At 49.0% G+C, this 13,024-nt stretch overlaps 1 protein-coding gene across 8 annotated transcripts in view; it reads left to right on the top strand.

Moving 5' to 3' along the window:
* LOC120905856 (chaoptin) overlaps nt 1-13,024 on the top strand; it is a 112,094-nt gene that overhangs the window by 56,999 nt on the left and 42,071 nt on the right. For 5 of the 8 annotated variants that reach the window (XM_040317091.1, XM_040317090.1, XM_040317085.1 and 2 more), the window contains exon 3: nt 429-607. The exons of 1 other annotated variant lie outside the window; for it this stretch is intronic. The gene's annotated coding sequence lies outside the window, so the exon portion shown is untranslated. The remainder of the gene's footprint in view (nt 1-428; nt 608-13,024) is intronic. 2 more of the 8 variants (XM_040317087.1, XM_040317086.1) reach the window with 2 other exon arrangements.

The following is a 13,024-nucleotide window of genomic DNA, read 5'->3' as shown; positions in this document are numbered from 1 at the left end:
TTTTTGTTGGTGAATATATCGTGATGCTCATGCCATTGTGCAGCACACTGGTTTCTAGTGATGCAATGCATACATTTAGGCGCTCTTCATTTCTAGCCGTGTAAGTCGACTTACATTTTCCAACGAAAATCGACTAGTATGTATATTTAATTGAATATTATTTCGTGTAAAACAGTTCAGCGTAAGGACGTATCAGCTCTATCACTCTGTTTTAAGTCGTTTACAAAACGTAGTACAACAGAAAAAATAAACAAAAATCGCACTTAAGCAAACCACTACCCAAACACTATCCAAAGCCACCCAGTGCGACCGTCAAACTGTGGTGGCAGTTTTCGGGCGTGTTTCCGTACTTGGTTGTTTGCATAATTACCGAAAGCTTACCCTTAATCTGCTCCTTCTTTTCTGTACCGGTTTTTTTTTTCTTACAGGGACACTACTCGACACCGTACGCGAGCAACAATCAAACCAAGTACGTACCAACATCGCACCGAACAGCGATCAAATTTCGTACTCCGGCTGGCTTCGCATCGGCCGATTAACGGAGCGGGGGGAAAATAAGGGCTGCTTATCGGTGCGGGGTGAGTGGAGAGGGGGCACTAAAGCGCGCGTGAGTACTACCTTCATTGATCCGACTAAATCCAACGCTTATACGTGTGTGTGTGTTTGGGAGTGTGACGTTGTTTCATCTTCACCGTAACGCGGGACGTGCAAATTGCCAGCGCCAAGTTGGGTGGCGGTACGGCAAAGGGTGGATTAACCGGTCTCAAAAAAAAAAAAAAAACCAGGAGTGATGGGGTAGGGGGAAAACAGAACCGTAGGTAAATAAGACGAGTTTTCGGAAGGGAAGACAGGGCTGAAAATTCTGTCAAGCATTAAAACAGCGGAGGTGCAGCGATTACATATGGCGATGGCTCAACGAGCGACGGGAAAGAAGTTTGTTGGATTAAGCGGTTCCAAGGCAGCGACTGCCGTTCTCCCACACAAACCCGTTACCATATTCTCTCTCTCTCCCTACCTACCCTTATGCCTTGCGTGTGCTCAGGGCAGAGGCAGGATCAGAATTAAAGACCGTGCGCTTTGTTCCCAGCCCAGCTTTAAGAAAAACCCCGGTCACGGAGAGGTGTTAGTGCGCAATAAATGGATTTGTGGGTCGAAAAGCATCACCAACCCAGGCAAAAATGCACAACGCACCCACACACACACCCTGTCACAGGCAGGAACTGCGGCGCGCGCACACACACACTGTGCTGGGCGGGGAAAGAAATTTCAAGACTAAACACTCACACACGCCCCACAACGGTTTGGATGATTACGGTTCGGGGCGTTCGACATGGAGGGGGAAAGGGGAAGGGGCAGTTAGGCTGGCTGTACATGCTCCCGTTCATCGTGTTCGGCAATTCGGTGGCAGTGTGGTGCAAAAAGTGGAAGGATTAACTTTCTTGATCCTGTTAGCAAGGATAAATACGATATATTTGTTTTCGAGCTTCAATTACGACAAACGAGCTGAGCGAAAGATGTTGTCACGTGCGTATGTGTGTGTGTGTGTTTGTGGGGGGTGTGGGAGAGGAGTTTCGGTGGATCTTGGTGGGAGTGCTTAAGGGTGTCTGAGCTTTCCTATGCACAGTGGAGGAGAACAAAAAGCGAGATGTAGAGAGCAGCGAGCTGCACGCGTTCGTTTCGCAAGGAGCTGGCGAGGTCGGCGCTGGTTTGCCCGAGGTACAACGTTTGCTTTTACCACACCTGCTCCTTGCTCCTCTTCAGCACCCACTGTACTCTGCCTGGCTTCGTTACACGGAGTTTTACGGCAAGCGACGTGTGTATTGGGCCAAACGCTTCAACACACGCCAACCTCGTTATATTGCTGGAAAGCTCCATCTAATCCTCTCCATGGTACACCCTCCCCCCCCCCCTCGCCATTACGCTTTTATGTGAGTCCGATAATCGACGATCTTTAGCTTGAGAGTGACACACACACACACACAAACACACCCACACACAGTGGCTGACAACTTGGATGCACTTAAAGCGAGTAATCTGTAAACAAGATTGGTAACTGCTTACGAGCATTAGCATCCTGCAGTAGTGTCTCTGCACGGCATGAAGATGAAGGGAGATGGAAGGGGGAGGCAGGGCGGCCAACTAACGCACGTTCCCGATCCCGGGCTCGGTAAACGGTCCTGACGGCCGATGCCGCGGTGGTTTTGGCGAGGCGTCGCAAAGCGGGCGCCTGGTGATTTGTACGCAATTTTCACGTTCCACGAGGGCGCGCCCGAGAAGCAGTGAAGTGTGCAGAAAGGCGGAAACAAAATTCTCTCCATCTTTCTCTTTCTCTCTCGCTTTCTATCTCGTTCTTACAACCACCGAACTCGAGGGGGGGGGGGTGGAGCCCAGATGTCAGACCATATCGTGAGCATCATCTAATTTCATTACTTGAGATACAATTTTCACCCCCGGAGCAACGGAGGTGTGAAAGCGGGCGAGAGAAGGACGGGTGCCGGATTTCGGTTGGGCATTTTTTGTTTGTGTGGAAGTGAGAGGGACGGAAAAGAGGAGGCTGGTTTTTAACGCGAGCGAATGAAAAACGAGAAAGAAGGGAAAAAAGAAGGGACGCTGCTGATGCGATTACACCCAATATTGAAGCAATTACTCCCGAAAATCGAAAAAATCTCCCCTCCCCAATGGCACCGTCGTTCCCTGCGATCTCTGCTGTGGCTGTGTGTGTGTGTGAGAGAGGTTTTGCTGAAGCAGCAGAGCCCACACGCCACTGCGGGCGAGGTGCGGGAAGGTTTGTTTGCCATTCTCGTCTTGGGCGTGCGGCGCGCAGGCCAATGTGGTGCATGTTTGATGTTGCTGTTGGGTCGTGATTTTCCTCCCACCTTCGATGAAGTGAATTAGGTTTCGAGCGGGGTGGTACGGTCGGTGGGCGGCCCAAACGGGACGGCGAAGAGGGGCATCAGATTTGATTTATCGCGAAATCGAAAACCACTTAAATTCCTCAACCGAATCGATTTTATTTTATCTACCCTAAGAGAGAGAGAGAGAAAGAGTAAGAGAAAGAGAGAGAGAGAGATGACAGAAAGGGAAAGAAAAATAAAACCCTCGGCAGTGTCACGTGCCTGTCCCACAGCCAGAAGCCTGATCCTGCAACCCAGGCACGCAACGGACTCGGCAGAAATTACCTGTGCGTCCTTCGCTCCTTCTTTCGACACTGGTTTGACGACACTGGTTTTGTGGGCAGGGTGACAGTGGGTGTGTTTGTCCCAGAGCAATCGAAACGTCAAACTGCACGTGATCGCATCCCAAGTGCGGGGGCGGAGGGGTGACATGGGGAGGTCCAGCAAATTCATTGATCGGTTCCAACTGATCGGTGTGCGTGCTTGGGGTACCGGGAAAGGCATTGCTGACCGCCCAGGACTAGTGGTGTGCTCTCTGGAGCGCCGGAATCAATTGTTTCGCCCGGAGTCTTCCGAAGCCGACCAAAATCGTCGAGTCGTACGGGTTCGGCTGGAGTTGGAGACGACACCGGACGTCTCCGAACTACTCCAACTCCGGATGACTCCGGGCAACTCTGGATGACTCCAGATGACTTCGGAAGACTACTGAATACTCAAACTCTGGATGACTCTGCAGAACTTCGGAGGACTCTGGAAGACTTCGGAAGACTTCGGATTACTTTGGAAGACTCTGAATGTCTGTAGATGACTCCGGATGACTACGGAAGACTACGAATGACTCCAACTCCGGACGACTCTGGATAACTCCGGAGGACTCTGGAAGACTTCGGATGACTCCGGACGACTACGGAGAACTCCGCATGACTCAGGATGACTCCGGATGACTTTGTCTTCGGACGACTCAGGATGACTTTAGAAGACTTCCGGATGACTCTGGAGAAGTTCGGATGACTCCGGATTACTTTGGAAGACTCTGGATGAGTGTAGACGACTCTGAATGACTACGGTAGACTACGGATGCCTCCAACTCCGGACGACTCTAGATAACTCCAGAGAACTCTAGATGACTTCGGAAGACTCCGTATTACTTTGGAAGACTCTGGATGACACTAGACGACTCCGGATAACTTCGGAAGACTACGGATGACTCCAACTCCGGATGACTCTGGATAGCTCCGGATGACTCAGGAAGACTATGGGTGACTTTGGAAGACTTCGGAAGACTCCGGATGACTCTGGAGAACTTCGGATTGCTCTGAAAGACTTTGGAAGACTCCGGATTACTTTGGAAGACTCTGGATGAGTGTAGACGACTCTGGATGACTACGGAAGACTACGGATGACTCCAACTCCGGCTAACTCTAGAAGACTTTGGATAACTCCGGATGATTCCGGATGACTCTGACTCCGGACGACTACGGAGAACTCCGCATGACTCAGGATGACTCCGGACGACTACGGAGAACTCCGCATGACTCAGGATGACTCCGGATGACTTTGTCTTCGGACGACTCAGGATGACTTTGACTCCGGACTACTCTGGATGAATCTGGAAGACTCCGGATGACTCAGATCGACTGCGACTCCGGATGTTTCCAAATGACTCCGAAAATTTCGGACTCGGATCGTAGTCGATGCCAGATTTTTACCAAACTTTACCCATCACTATCCCCGACGCAGTGCGGGGTAAGATGAGGAGGATGAAGAACTCAAAGGTCCATTATAAATTCTATCATTTATCACCAATCCACCCTGGACCTTCTGGAGCAGTTATTGTGTGGCCAGGGAAGTGGAAAAGGGTAGGCAACCTAGGCCGCAGCCAGGCAAAAGATGCTTGTCTGGAGTCTTGGGACGTTCAGGGCGAAAGGGGAGGGTGGTGGAGTGTAGAGTGTGGAAGATTGTTAGGAATTTGATTTCATGCTTCATGGTGTACGGACTGTCCAAGAGCGTTCTGTGTGTGTGTGTGTGTGTGTATGTGTGTTTGTCCCACCGGAGGGACGTCACCGGTCACGTCAGCAGTTCATAAATCAAACATCCATTTTTTGTGTGCCTACTTTCTGCTCCTTCTAGATGGACCAGACATGGACAAGACATCTTGTCCCAAACCCAACCCACACACGCCCGGGATAATTGTGAGAAAGATGCACCACGGCCATCAATACCGTTGGATAGGTTGGTGACTTTTTGGTCCCGGGGGGGTGGTCCCCTCTCGGCAGCATTAACACTAAACACTTCAACTACACACACACACTCTGAAACCGGGCAAAGCACAGCAAAAAGATCGGGGCCTCTCGTTGACGACTTTGGCATGTGTTGGCTTTTGTGCGTGTGTGTGTGTGTGTCTTAAGGACAACAAGGAGGCAAAAGCAAGCCGTGCCGGTGGCTTCCGTACGTACCAGTCGCAATCAATTGTGGTATGCAAATTTGCTTCCTGTGGACGCTTTTGGGACAGGCACGGATTTTCAAGCCGCGAAGAGAGGGGGGGGGACCTGGGGGCTAAAAGAGAAAGGGAGAGAGCGAACAGAGCTGGAGACTAATCTGATTGCCTCTCAAGCTGCGAGGAAGCGGCTGTGTCGCAACGTTTGGGGCCTGCCATCTTCGCCGAAACTATGGCTTCAGGGGGGGGAGGTGGGAAACGCATCTCCATAACGAGATCGGGAGCAGGTGGAGCGATGCATACAGAATACATGAGCATTCCTGCGATGCTGCGGGTGAGATTTGCTGGGAGGAGAAAAACAATAACACCAGCATGTGACGGACTGCCTCTGTTGTCTGTGTCCCTGGTGGCAGTAGTAGCAGCAGCAGCAGCAGCATCGAACCGGGGAAGGTTCTTCGGACTTTTGATTCTGCTGCAGGGTTCCCCCGTACCAGGGGGGGGGGGGGGCACCAGCCTGAGAAGCGGGGGATGAAAAACTTCTCCGTCACACGACGCAAACGCCACGCGTGGTCAAAGTCCTTTGTCGGGCTGTCCCTGTGTGCATGTGCATGTGACTGATTTATCCAATTTCTCCAGTGCGCGAACGCCGAGACGGCGAAGTTTTGGCCCAGCTTTGGGAGGGGATGGATTAAACCCACTGGATGTGTGTGTGTGTGTGTGTGTGTGTGCGCTGACCCTCAGCAGAAGTAGCGTGACCCGGGAAAGATTGAGAGACGTCACTGGAGCGTGGTGCTAGTTTTAATATATTTGTTTATGTTTATTGCGCCAAATCTGGAATATTGGGTGGCAACCGTGCTCTCCCGCTGGGCCCCGCGCTAGCGAGCGATGGCTTCGCCCGTTAACTATACGGTGTTTGAAGCTGCTCAATAGGTTTGGCTTGTTCGACAACGCTGTGGAGAGCGCTTCTGCCGTTTGCCAGTAACGAACCGAAAGCAGCACCGTCCCGAAACGGTGGAGCTTGCACGGCGGGCGTGTTGCATGGCTGCATGCCCGTCGTCCCGCCCGCAAGCCGTAACCGAACCGAATGCAAATGGATTGCATACTTGGCAGGCGAAACATTGACCTCCCGCCGCCTCGTCCCAACCCCGAGCCCCGAGTCGCTTTAAATTGTCGTCGCCCGGGCACACCATAACTTTTGCTCCTTTTGCTCCTGCCGTCCTGCGCCGTTTGCCACGGCCTCGTGTTTTGTCTGAGACAAAAAAAGAGCCAAACGTGTGTCTGCTGTCGTCCGTATTTTGTTCGTTAACTCAATTGCAGGAGTGTGTGTGTGTGTATGTATGTTAAGGAACAATAGAGCAGGGGAGTAGTGTGTCGCAAGGATGAAGTTTTGGGCAACTTTTGCACTTTATTATTATGCCTTGCTTTCTTTTAGCTTTTCTCTCTCACTCTTTTCCCACCTACTGTCGTTCAATCCCCCCTTTTTTTGGGTATTCTACTGGCACTGCCACTTGCAATTGTCAATTTGGAACATGTGTGTGTGTGTGTGTGGCATGTAGCTCAAGAAAAACAAGCTGAGCGTGGACAGTGTGGAGTCGGCAGCCAGAAAACAACACGTACCAGCAAATGTTCTAAACGAAGTGGTGAACTCTCCCCCCCCTCCATTCGGGCACTCCTGGGGCGGGAGGAGGGTTTGGTGTCGGTGGGGTGGAGGGAAAAAACAATCTAAAGATCTTGTTAGACGACACCGTGGCACACACCGTGTTCGGCACCGGTCCGAGTGGAACATTTCGTCCACTTAAGCAAAGCGTTTGTGACGAGTGTGAGGTTTGCAACATCTTCTAAAACAAGAAAGAGAAAGAAAAACACACACACACACACATACACACATATGGGTTGTTCAGGGCTGCTCAACCATCCCGTGTGTTCGTTGCAGTTTGGCCGTTTTGTCGAAATTACTTAGTCAGCTTTTTAGTGTCTTCTTTTCGCTGCGCAGGCAGCGCTGGTTCGGGATTTTCGGGACGAAAACACCTTCAGGGTCTGTTCAGGGTTTTCCAGGCTGCTGGACTTCTGTGTCGTACAGTGCACTGAAGCCCGACTGGAGTGATGCGAGGCAACGAAAAGGGGTCTTAAATGGCTTAACTGGTTGAACAATGTTAAAAGAGCTACTGTGTGCTTCGATAAAAACTGCAAAAAAGGTGCCAAAACAAACTAATGCAAATTCAAAAAGGATTTGCGATCTCTTCAGCACCTTTAAATGCAAGCAATTTATCTTAACAAAAAAAAAAAAAACAATGGGGTTTAAGTTGGTAGGCTGAAATTTCAGCTGTTTGCATTGTATAGCAGTTTTCGAGCAGCTATCTAAGTCGGTATAATATACAGGTGGGCTTATACCAAGGTGTATGAATTTAGAAGGGTGATTTTTATCGCTTCTGTTTCTGAATGAAGATTTTAAGAGTGTTTCGAGTATTCGTCAAGCCTCCAGAAAGCTTGTTTGAGCAAAAGTTTTCACCCGTTGTGTCAAACAGTGATGTTCAGATTTGGTTTCAAAAAAGGTGCTTTGAGACCACCTGGACTACATACACTTTGATTCTAGATTCCATCACCAGATCTGTTTAATACACCTTTGGATAAATATAAACACCACCTTGTTTTGCCATTTTTCGAGTAGGTACTCGAATCAAATTCTAGCTTTGTGGCTAGAATAATCTAGACTGAAAATTGCAGGTTAGTTTTTTATGTGGTTTTGTATGGAGTGTTTACATGATTTCAGCCTCCAACTGTCAAACTCCATACAAAAAACTGACTAGAATCGTGAAGGGCCCCAATATTGATAATGTTTGCAGTTTCTTGTCCTAATGTTTGATTTTGTATTAATCAATTATCAAGTTTTATCTGAAAATTATTGTAAAAATATCTCAAATAATCTCTTCCAACGTCTAGTTTGTTCCGAAATTATTTTGTTTCACCTATACTTGGTAGGTTTGGTATGTTTTAACCAGATTTGCCATAGCAAACGGCTTAAAAGCATAGTTTTGGTGGTACTGCAAACCCTACCGAAACCGGCAATTTTGACTGTTTTATCCGCTGCAATTGACCATTGTGGTACGGCTGCGGGATTTATCCGGGCTCGGGGGCAATTTTATGCTTTCATATCTTGCGTTTTCACACTTCTGCCCACTCCATTCTGCTGCACTTTCCCGACCCAGGGTCGTTCCCAATTTGTTGATTTGCAAGATCCTCATTGCCGCTTTCCCCTTATCCTGCCACAAGTCATCCGGTGGACGACTCTGGGACCGAGAAGTTTATGTTGCTTCCATTCCCTCCGGTCATGTTGCACTCATAATTTTGCCCCCCTGCCCTCTTCTCTCTCTCTCTCACACACAGACACATTCAACATTTTCATGATGAAAAGCACCATGCACGGCACAGTGGACGGTTGGCTAAAACTGTCAATAAATGTGATGAAAGATTGTGCCCGGCTCACACTCAACCTCCTGGCTGTTTTTTTTTTGTATTCTTCTCATTTCTCTTCCCTTTTCACACACACACAGAGGGCAGAATGATTCGATTTAACGCTCAACTCGTGTGACGTGTCTGCACTTTTCCAGCTGGCCTTCCCCTATGGCCCGTGGTTGCCCGAAAATTGCTCCCAGTCCAAAGAAACCGCAGGTCGAGCGATTTTCTGCGGGTGGGCAGCAGGGGCGACTGATGTGTGGTTGGATGCTTGCTGCAGTCTGCAGATGCGTGTTTTGTTTTTTTTCTCTCTCTTTCTCCCCCCTCATTCAGTGTTAAAAAAAGTTTAGTTAAACCTTTTCAAAATTGTGTGTGGTGGGGAGGGAGAGTTGCAAAAGGTCGGGAGAGCAATTTCCTTCATTGGTGAAACGATTCGGCCCTTTCGCTCGGCCCTGTGACGGGGGTGCGGGTGAAGAGTTTTAGTGTGTGTGTGTGTGTGTGTGGTACGTGTTCACATTCTTGCCACACGTTATGACAGCTTCAGCACCACCAATCACATACACACACGCACACGGACACATACATATAGAACGGTGGGGTTTGAAATATGACAGCTTTTTGACAGATGTACCCGCTTGGGACGGTTGTGCCGCCGGTAGTGGCGGGGCATGGAACCGGCGTCATCCGACTAGACGGGATATTGCCGACGAAAAAAAAAAAACGAACAAAGCAAACAAAAAAAGGAAAGAAAAGGTACTTTGTGGGGTTGGTTTGAGGTTTGAGCCATCCGCTTTTGCAGTTTGAGTTTGCCAGGCGTTTCACTTTCGGGTGACGACAGCTTCAGGTCAACGCAATTCAGGGCACCGGCCGGGGAAGGGCTGCTGTGCCAGTGTTTCCAAAACTGCGACCGAAACACACAAACACACACACATAAACACAAACACATAAACACATTGAGTGATTGAGTTTACGACCCAGCAGTGGCAGGAAGTAAACCGTGCGAAGGACGAAAAGTCTTTTCTGGTGAAGCTTGTCTGGTGGTCGGAGTTGGGAAAAAAATACGGGAAAATAAATATTCAAACACACACACACACACACACACACACACACACACACACACACACACACACACACACACACACACACACACACACACACACACACACACACACACACACACACACACACACACACACACACACACACACACACACACACACACACACACACACACACACACACACACACACACACACACACACACACACACACACACACACACACACACACACACACACACACACACACACACACACACACACACACACACACACACTTTCTCTTTTCAATTGCGATGAGCTTGTGGAAAACAGGCTGAAGTAAATTGGGATGTCTAAAGTGGTCTCATATGTTTTAAAATGTTTTAACGTTTCGACCAACTGCTCGAAAGTGCTCGACTAACTGAATGAATAGTTTTGGACGCGTTAAACGGGCTAAAAAACACTTAAAATATGTTTTGTAATGATTACGGATTTTTTGAAACTGCTCGAAAACTGCTCGAAATTGAAGAAACATGCTGAAAAAGCTCGAGTACTACATATGAAATGTAATAAATAGCTGTGCTTTCAATCTACTGTTAGGTGCTTGATTACTTCAGTGCTAGAAAATGGTAAAACTGCTGTTAGAGAATGCAATAAGTTTGGTAAACAAATGTCTAAAGAATATTGTCAACACATTTTTTTCTGCCTATTACTTTCCAACTTCACACTTGCGGCACAACCTGTCGGATTCGTCATTACGACGGTCCCCCAGTGCATGTCACGTCCGGTGCGACTCCGGCGGGAAATGATGTGTTAGGATTGCATTAGCAGAGGGGGGGGGAATGTGTTCGCTGCGCTAAAGTTCGAGCTTCCGCTCAATTTCCCGTCCCGGGCTGGTGTAAACCTCTGACGGCAAACTGTGGTTGAAGAGAGGGGGAGAGGGGGGGGGTCCTTCTGTAGGACACGTGAAGGCGATAATTAATTGAAATATGTGCGGTCCTTCCCGCACCATTCAGGTGAGCGCTTTTTGGGTAGTGCGGGCAGGCGGCAGGCTGGGAGAGCAATTAAAAGAGCGAGGTGTCAAAAAGGGTCGAAGTCACGTCCGCTGCGCACCACGACGGATACGTGACGGGTACGTGAGGTGAAGCGATTTAACAGGACGCAGTGAGAAAGAGAGAGAGAGAGAGAGCGAAAAAAAGCAAAAAGATATGCAAATTTTTTATTACGAACACACTGGATGGCCAGCCACACCAACGCCACTCATCCTCATCCGTCCTCCGAGCGAAACCGAACCGGAATACTGATTTATCTTGTCACTTTCTCATCATTTCCATCCTTCCAGTTTGCTCACAGCAACTGCGGTACAGCCGACACCCAAGGTTGTGGACGGTGCGGGCAAAGTGAAAACCGCTCGAGTGCAGGATTAAAGCTAACGAGGATAAATTTAATGTTTCGCCATCGCGGCAAGCCTTTCTCGCAGGGGTTTTGGTGTGCAGATTCGTTGTTGTTTTTTTTTAAATACCTTGGCCTGCCCTCTGACTGATTCGTTTAGGACGCCCGTGCAGTGGACAGACAGGCAGCGACACCGGTTCGAAAGGAGATGAGACTTATTTAAATGACACTTTCGGTTGACACTGTTCATGGTGCCGCCAATATGGGGTACTGTTTCGTGTCTTTTCTTGTTTTTTGTTGTTGTTGTGTGTGTTGCTTTCTGTCGTGTGCTTTGTATTGCCAGCCAACCACGCTCTTTAACGCAGTTTGTTTGGTCGGTTTCCTCAATTAAGAGCGGCGCGGCCCGCATCGTTTCCAGTGGCAAAAATGGAAGCAAATGTTGCAATGTCTATTGCACTCTTAAGTTTGCTCTTTTGGTTTGATTTATGTTTGAGAGACATTTCGTTTTGAAAGGGCGTTTTAACTAGATCTTGCACAAGTACCACTGTTTACAGTATTTCGAGCAGTAGCCAAGCATTGTACGAGCAGGGTTTTCGAGTACGTTTCGAGCACAATCTGCTCGAAACAAGCTTAAACTCCACTAAGCACTAAGATAAAAGTGATTTACGGTGGTTTAGCTGGCTATTGAACTCAGTCGCGAAATTAAATCTTAAAATTTCACGGAAACCACCGGCTCCAACCGGCCATACACCGAGGTGGTAATTGATTAGGAGTGGTGCTCGAGTGGGGGGGGGGGGGGCGCAAAAATTAAGCAGTGGATTACGTTACATCACGAACGCTGATTATTCGTAATCTGATTCTTAGCAGTGTCTGAGCCACTGTCGTCGTCGGCGGCAGTCGGGAACAATCACGGCGCGGCGGTGAATTAAAAGCCCCCGCCCCGTGTCCGGGGCCTTGCCATTAACCTTGACTTATCGGCTGTCAGAAACAGTGCCGTGTTTCCCTTTTTCCCGGTCCCGAAGAGCCCGAGGTCCCGAAGCGAAAACGTTGCTAGCATACCAACGCGAGCTGCAAATGGGACGAAAGCGGGGACAGGTTTTGTTGTCGGGGGCAAGCGATGGCATGGAAAAAGGGAAGAGGGGGAGGGGGGGGCACGATGGAGGCAAGCAAAGGGTGATTCCGCACGAGCAGCACCGTCCTTCGGCAGCGAGGCGCTTCGAGCGAATTGAACTTGATGAATATTCAAAAGCCTCAAAGCCCCTTCGGTATAATTTAAGCTAAAGTGTGTTGTTGTTTTTTTTCGCTCTCTTGCTCTCTCTCTTCTACCCATCCCCTTCGTCTTGTCCCGCTTGCTGTGTACACTTAGCTCGGAAGAAACCCATCGAAACGATACGGCGCGCTTTTTTCGGGGGGACAGATAAGGGGTTGGATGATGAACAGCAGCAGCAAACCCCCGGCCCAAAAAAAATGGAAAGAAGCAAAACAAAAGAAATCCATCTATTGGCACGAGCGGACCAAGAAAAGCACTCACTGGAAAGGGGGTTGGCGGGTGGTGGCAGGGGAGTGAGCTTTTCGTGAGCTGCTCCACTTATAAACAGACCAACAAACGGAGAACCAGCAGCAGCAACAATACAATATCGAAATAAAAAAAAAAAACACACACACACAAAACTGAAAGATAAGCAAAAGGGTAACCGCTCCCTGCACTCCTTCTCCTCTCTTCACCAACCACACCATCAAAACCGTGACGCGGGCATTTGGAAGGATTCGGCACCACGGCTCCTCGGTGCTGTGCGCTAGAAGTTGAC

The sequence above is a fragment of the Anopheles arabiensis genome, chromosome X (genome assembly GCF_016920715.1).
Source record: "Anopheles arabiensis isolate DONGOLA chromosome X, AaraD3, whole genome shotgun sequence".
Classification (NCBI taxonomy): Eukaryota; Metazoa; Arthropoda; class Insecta; order Diptera; family Culicidae; genus Anopheles; species Anopheles arabiensis.
This window is presented reverse-complemented; position numbering and strand designations above follow the sequence as displayed.